Here is an 8,173-nt window from a genome sequence, read left to right on the forward strand (position 1 = left end):
TAAAATTAATGCCTGGGGAATTTATTAGTGCTCTCAGCACCTTGGTAGTTCGAATGTTTTATTACTTATACAAAATAGCACATATGCCTTTATGCTGACTTTTAATTTATCTTGAAAATTGTCATGCGAGTGGAAAATATCTTATTTGTAAATAAGTATTCATAATTTTGTTAAAAAAATTAGCAAAATCTGGTGCACATTCACTGCCAGAGTCTAGCATCTTCGGGATCACTCTGTGCAGCCTCATGGACTCTTTTCAGTGAAAATGGGTGGGAAAGCGGATGTGAAGTCCCTCGTGAAGTTTCAGTGAGGGAGCAACCCGAAAGAGGAGGTCTCAGACAGTAACCGGCCCTTCAGAGTCACAGCAGAAAACTCACTTTCAGGAATATAAGCTAAAAAGAACTTATTCGAAAACCAGGGAAATGTCACCCCTCCCACAGGACCCAGCAACATGCTCAAGTTTGGGACTTTAAAGCCACCAGTGAAACCTACTCTTGAGGAAAAGCCTGACAAGAAGCCCAAACCCCCTTTTTAAAAGCCTAGTGGAGTGGGCCAAATATTTGGAACACTGGCAAACTTGGCCACCAGAGACTCTGACATAAAAGTGGCGTTTCCAGAACCTGGAGGTCTCAAGCCCATCAGTTTGCCCAAAGAAGATTCCAAACCTGTCTTTCCCTGCTTCCTGGCCATAAGCCGACACTTCACAAGATATGAAGACGCCAGGCCCAAAGCCCGGGCCTGCTCCTCCAGCCACGGGAAATGAACAGAGGCAAGCATTCCCCAAGTTGGCTGGGCCTAAAGTCAAGTTTATGTCAGCCCCACAAGATCATGATGCCAGACCCCTCTTCCCCAAACCCACCATTGGCCAGAAGTCAGCCCTGGGCACCGAGAACTCCCATGAAGATGAGAGCCTCACTAAGAATGTGTTTGCCCAGGAAGGATCCACCACACCCCTAGGAGCCAAGTCCAGGGGAGGCTCTTTAAAACCAACAAGGGAAGACGCAGAAAATAAAGGCTATGGAGGTGATGTAGCAAGTTCTCCCTTTGCTGGCATGGTTTTGAAACCTGCTGGAAGCTGAGGAAGCCCAGGCCTTTCCAGAAGTGGTGAAAAAAATACAGAATATAGGAAGATAGGTGCTGCTAAAAACATCTTCCTCAGCAAAGTGAATCGGGAAGAGTCACCTTTGGGGGCTGCTCCCACAAAGTTCCCTAAAGCTCCTTCTAAGCTGACAGTGGGGGTTGGGGGTGCTGTGGCCAAAATCAAGAGAAAGAAAAGAAAGACAAAAATCCAGCAGTCCCAAAGCAGAAACCATTGCCTCCTTTGTCTACCTTGGGTCTGCCTCCACCAAAACCCAGCAGACCACCCCACCTTGACCTGACGAAAATTCCGAAAAGCTGATTCTGCAAACAGTGCCAGCAAAAGCCAGACATCTTACTCCACAACTTTCCTGCCACCAACTCCATCATCCCAGCAACCCAACCAACCTCCATGGCCAGCGTCTCATCCATTACAGCCTCCAAGCTCAAGCCTACCTCCCAGAAATAGTAAGCTTGCCTTTGACTCAAAAAGCCCTGTACATGAAGAAAATCAAGATGGTGTCATGCACTCTGAAGGCACTGGAAATCTAGAGGAGTGAAGGAGAAAAGTATTAAGACATAGAAGCTTCCAAAGAACAAGAGAAGAAACTGGAAAAGGAGGAGAAGAAGAGATTAGAACTGGAAAAGAAGGGAACAGAACGAGAAGAAAGAACAAGAATTAAAGAAAAATAATTAAACTAACAGGCCCTATTCAAGTCATCCATCAGGCAAAAGCTTGCTGTGATGGCAAGGGAGGAAAGAAAGAACTGAGCTTCAGGCAAGGAGAGGAAATTGAAATAATCCTTATCACTGACAACCCTGAAGGAAAATGGTTGGGTAGAATTACAAGGGGGTCTTATGGCTATATTAAATCGACTGCTATACAGATTGATTATGATTCTTTGAAAAGAAAAAAAATCCTCTTTCACCACTCTTTCCTCAGGACCTGAAGATGACCAAGAAGTATATGATGATGTTGCTGAGCAGATTGCAAGTAACAGTCAGAGTCAGAGCAGAAGTGGAGGAGGAGGGATCCCACTACCACCAGACAACGTTTATGATGGGACAGAGGAGGAGGATGCTAGTAGTGGTTTCCCTTCTCCTCCTAGACAAGTGGAAGCAGGAGGAGAAGTGTATGATGATATGGATGCCCCCTGACTTCCCTGCTCCACCAGCAGAGATGAGTCATGGAATCAGTACTGGAAAGGCCCAGATAGAAGGAAAAGATCCTGAGAAACTAAAAAAGCAAGAAAAAGACTTCAGAAAATATTTAAATATGATGGTGAAATTAGAGTTCTACATTCAACCAAAGTTTCATCTTTCTTAACTTCTATACTGTGGGGGACCAGAGATCTACAGGTAAAACCTGGAGAAGCTCGTGACGTTATACAAAACACAGATGATACAAAAGTTCTGTGTAGGGATGAAGAAGGAAAATATGGTATGTCCTTCAGAGTCATTTGGCGGACAATAATCGGGAGATCTATGATGATATTGCTGATGTTGCCTCTATGACAGTTACTAGCGATCAGCTCTGTTTGTTCTGCTGTGTATACTGTTGTTCATGAAGTCTAGCTTCTACATGACACATGAAATTGGATGTCATGGACAAATAAATGCACGGAAATACTTATGACCATTTGTTATGAAATGCTGATTATCTTCATAAAGTTTTGAAATTTTGAGCTTAAAAAATAACCCTTCTACTTAAATATCAAAGGACTACATCAGATGTAAGAATTACTAAATTTCTGCTTTGGCTACAACTATAAAGGCATTTATTTTCAGACTACCAATGGACAATTTCCTCTTCCCACCTCCCCTGTTCAAAAAGAAAGAAAGAAAATAATTCTCGAAAAGATGATTATTCTGTCCAGAAAATGTAAGGAAGAAGAATAAAGAATATACAGAAGAAATTGTAAAGCATTCCACAAGAATGAAAACTTTTGTTTATTCCCTTACAATAGTATTTTATATTGTCTACTGAAATCATCTATCTTTTAAAAACCAGCGCTGTCTCTTCTTTTGTGGGTGGGTTTTCAAAAAAATATTGTAAAAACAGAAATTTTGTATAGTTTGTCCCTATTTGTTAATTGTGAATATATCTTAATTATTTGATAAGATCATTATACATTCTAATATGCACATCTATGATTAAACTGTGGAAAAGAAAAAATAGCAAAATCAAATTAAATACTCAATAAATTTATTAAATGGTGATTGTCATGGTTTGTATCTAGATATCCCCCTAAAGCCTCATACAGTCATGGGGTGGCTGTCTAGAGTTTTTGATTCACTTATGGTCCAATGCTGGGATTATGGGTGTGTGTTACACCAGCCTGTTATGGTTTGAATCTGTGTGTCCCTCCAAAACCTCAGGTGGCCATGGGGCAGGCTTTTAAAGTTTGATTATGGGTGTGAGAGCTACACCCACCCTGGGGTGGATAGTTTGCATATGTAAGGGAGAGGAAAAGAGTGCTTGAGGCCATTCCTCCCCCATTCCGCCCTGCTGTATGCTGGTTGGTTTGCTATGTTCTGCCGCCCTGAGCTGTAGCTCTCTGCCATGTGCCACTCTGCCTTTTAATTTGCCAAGTACGGACTGAAACCTCCACAAACTGTAAGCAAAATAAACCTTTCCTTCCTTAATTTTGGGCGTCGGGTATTTTGTCCCAGCAACGAGAAAAAAGTAACCAAGACACAGCCCTAGGGTGGGGAGCCTGCATACAATATAAGGGAGGGAAGAGGCTTGCTTGCTGCTGCTCCTCCCTTTTTGATCTTGTTGCTTTGCTGTCTTCTGCTGCTTTGAACGGTTGCCCTTGTGCCATGACATCCTGCTTTGGAGCTATCTGATTATGGACTGAAAAGTCCACAAACTGTTGACTAAATAAACTTTTTCTTCCTTAATTTTGGGCCTCAGGTATTTTGTTTCATCAATGAGAAAAAAGTAAGTCAGAGATCATGACCTTTATATAGAAAACTACAAATGTTGAAATTATTGAAGGCCTACATAAATGTAAACAGATACTATATTCTTCGATGGTAAAGGTACCAGTTGATCTATAGATTTAATTCAAACCCACCATAGTTTCTGTGTGTGTGTGTGTGTGTTAGACAGTACAGGCACACAGTGCACCCTGTTTCTTCCCACTTTGCATTCCCTTCTTATCACTTCCCTGAGTCCTCATCTTCCAGTCCTCCCCTCATCCCAAAGAGGATGTATCTCCCTGTTCTCTATCATCCATTCTCTACTTTGCTTCTTAAATTACTTATACTTTGGGTTTCTCACTCAAGAGAAACCAGGTGATATCAAAGCTTGTATGTCTAATTTACGTCACACAACATCATGGTCTCAAACTGCATCCAACCTCCCCAAAATGACACAAGTCCATCCACCCTCACAAAAGTAGCATTCTATTGTGTGGATAAGATCCTACTTATCCATTCATCGTCCAAGGAACACAGGTCTGGTCCAAGATCTAGCTGCTATGAGCTGTGCTCTTATAAAACTGGGCGTGCATGAATCACTGTGATATGATGTCTCTAGCTCTCCAAAGAAGATATCTGGAAGGAGAATAGTGGATATGAATAGAATTTTTAGCTTTCAGTTTTTTGAGGACTTTCTATTGATTTTCCATGCAGGTTGTACTAGTTTATATTCCCAAAAATGGATAAGTGTTCTTTTTTCACTGGAGCTTTATTTCCTCACCAGCTTTCTTATTTTTTGAATTAAGAATAGTAATTCTTTCGGAAGTAAGGTGGAATCTCAGTGTTGTTGTAACATACATTTCTCTAATGGTCAGTGATGTTGAACACTTTTTCATGTATTTATTGGTTATTTTTACTTCTTGTGAGAAGCACCCATCCATTTCTGAGAAGTGTCTGACCATTTTTAAAGTTTTATTTTGGGGGAGTCTGATTTTTTTTTTCAGTTTTATATATTCCAGATGTTAGTTCGCTCTCCAAGGAATAACTGGCAATTTTTTTCTCATTCTCTAGATAGTCTCTTTATTCTGTTGTTTCCTTTGCTGTGTGTGGATATCTAGTTTTTGAAATATCATTTATTGAAGAGACTGTCTTTCTTCACTGTTCTTAGAATCTTTATCAAATATCAGTTGAACACCAATGTGTGGAGTTAATATTTCCAGGCTGTCTGTTCCATTCCTTTGGTCTGTGTGTCTATTTCTATGTGTGAACTGTGCTTCTTTGATTACTATAGTGTCAGGGTATGTGTTGAAGTCTGGCAGTGGAGTGCCTCCTAGTTTGCTCTTTTGTTGAAGATTGTGTAGGATATTCCATGTCTTTTTGGTTCCATACATATTTTAGGATGGCTCTTTTTTATTTGGTGAAAATTGATGTTGGAACTTCGGGATGGATTATATTTAATCTGTAGATCATTGTTGGAAATATGGACATTTTAACAATATTAATTTTTCCAATCCATGAATATGAGATAATTTTCAACTTATTTGTACATTTTCAATTTCTTTTATCTATGTTTTATAGTTTTCAGTATACAAGTCTCTCACATGCTTAGTGAAATTATTCTTAAGTATTTAATTTGTTGTAGCTGACAACTCCAAAGTAAAATAAAGAGCAAAAAAGGGATAGATAACATACGAGAAACAGGGAAGTAGACCTTTTGTGGATGGAAGGAGGACCTAAAGATGAAGGAAAACAGGGCTGAGGGGAGGGAAAGGGGACGTAAAAAGAATTAAGATGAAGTATGTGCACATACCAACTTCCTGCAATGAATGCATTCATTATGTTTCACAAACATGAACCAAGAGAAGTAAGAAAATGGGATTTAAAAAAGTATTTTTCAGATGGTTTGTTGTTAGTGAATGGAAAATGTTGTTAATTTTTATGTTCATTTTGTTTCTTTCAACTTTACTGAATTTATTTATGAATTCAAATAGTTTTTGGTGGCATCTTTAGGCTTTCCATATATGGCAGCATACCCTTTATAAATAGAGATAGAGTTCTTCCTTTTTCATTTAGATACTATTTATTTATTTAATATTTATTTTTATCTCTTACTTAATTACTGGGCTATGATTTCCAATATTATATCAAATAGAAGTGGTGAACATGGACATCCTTGACTGTTCCTGATCTTAAAAAATGTTTAGAGTTTCATCATTGGAATGTGATGTTTGCTGTGGTTTTCTCATATATGTGGTTTAATATATCGAAGTACATTACTTCTGTATCTAATTTGTTCAGATGTCTTATCAAAAAAGAATAATGAATTTTGTCAAATTATTTTTATGTGTCTATGGAAATAATCATTTTGCCTTTCATTCTTAATGTTGTGTGTAACATTTGTCGGGTTGCATATTTTAAACCTCATAGACATCCTTGGAATAAATCTCACTTGATCATTTTGAAAAAAAAAACCTTACACTCTGCTGTTGAGTTCAGTTTATACTATTGTGTGGAGATATTTTGCACTTGTATCCTTTGAGGATATTGCCTTGTATTTTTCTTTTCTTATAGTGTCCTTCTCTGGCTTTTAGTATTTAGGCAATGCTGGCCTAATAAAATGAGATAGGAAGGTTTCACTCCTCTTTTAGTGTTTGAAATAACTTAAGAAGAATTGGTATTAGTTTTTCTTTAAATGTTTGATAAAATTCAGAGTGAAGTCTGGGCCTAGGCTTTAAAGATTCTTTTTAATTAATATGTTTACAATATATAATAAATACATTAATAGTAGATGATTGGTACATGTACAATAGCATATCTTGATCTTCTTTTTTCTTTGATGGATGACTTTTTATTACTGATTCAATCTCCTTACACCTTATCTCTTTATTAGTGTATTCAGAGTTCTCCTTTCTCTCAGTCTCTCTCTCCCATTGTCTTTCTCCCACTCCTGCCCTCAGCTGACCCTCATTACATGTTCCAACCTGGCCTTGAAGTCACTATGTAGCCCAGGCTGGCCTCAAACTCACATTGATCATCCTGCCTCAGCCTCCTCAGTGCTGGGATTACAGGCCACACCAGCATGCCCACATAGCTTTTATGTCTCTTCATGAGTCAGTCTCAGTTGGTTGTGTGTGTCAAGTAATGTATCCTTTTTTTTTTAAACTGGGACTCGAACTTAGCATCTCATGCTTGCCAGGCAGGCGCTGTGCTGCTGAGCTATATTCCCAGCCCCAGTTTATCCATTTTTTTATGCTTATCCGATTTGTTTGCATGCAAATTTTCATAGTAGACTCTTATGTCCTTTGTCTTTGGCATACTACATGCAACATCTCTTTTATTTCTGATTTTATTTAAACATTTTTTGTCTACCATATTAGATATTTTGCAGATTTCATTAATCTTTTCAAAACCCTTAACTGATTTTAACTTTAATATTGTTTCTTATTAGTCTTTAGTTCATTTATTTCTGTTCTGATCTTTATTATTTTTCCTCACTACTAAGTTTGGATGTAGGTTTTGGTTTTATTAGTTCCTTGAAGTGTAACATTATGTAATTTCCCTTTTTTATGTAGGTATTCATTGCTATGAACATCGCTGTTACTTTTCTGCATCTCAAAAGCTTTGGTAAGTTGTATATCCACTTCCATTTCTGTCTAGATTTTTTAAATGTCCCTTTTAATTTATCTTTTTGATAATTGGTTATTTTGGAACATGTTTACGTTTCAGGATTTTGTTAATTTTCTAAAATTTTCCTGTTGTTTTCTTTTCCTGTTGTTTTCTCATTTGAAACCATTACAGTCAGGAAAAGATACTTAATATTATTTCAAACCTCTTAAATTTAAGATTTAATTTGTGGTCTAACATATGGTCTGTCTTAGAGAATGTTGCATGTGCGCTTGAGAAGAGTGTGTGTTCTGCATATGTTGGATATAACGTTCTGTAGCTGTCTTTAGGTCCTTTTGTTTCAGGGTGAACTTTAACTGTCATTGTTAAAACTGAGAAGAACTTAACTTTGATCCCATATAAAATCTCTATGCTTTTATTCCATCACCCATTTTATATTTTATTTTACGCTCTACACATTTGTATAGTGTTTATTACTTAACTAATTAAATTAACTATTATTATTTTTTTATTTTAAAAATAAAAGGAGGAAAATATTAACAGACAG

General features: G+C 37.7%; 1 pseudogene; it reads left to right on the forward strand.

Annotated features, from left to right (window-relative positions):
* The first annotated feature begins 265 nt into the window (after window positions 1–265).
* LOC102026154 lies at window positions 266–2,645 on the forward strand (annotated as a pseudogene).
* Window positions 2,646–8,173: the final 5,528 nt, after the last annotated feature.

The sequence above is a fragment of the Chinchilla lanigera genome, unplaced genomic scaffold (assembly GCF_000276665.1).
Source record: "Chinchilla lanigera isolate Chin_1 unplaced genomic scaffold, ChiLan1.0 scaffold00133, whole genome shotgun sequence".
NCBI lineage: Eukaryota > Metazoa > Chordata > Mammalia > Rodentia > Chinchillidae > Chinchilla > Chinchilla lanigera.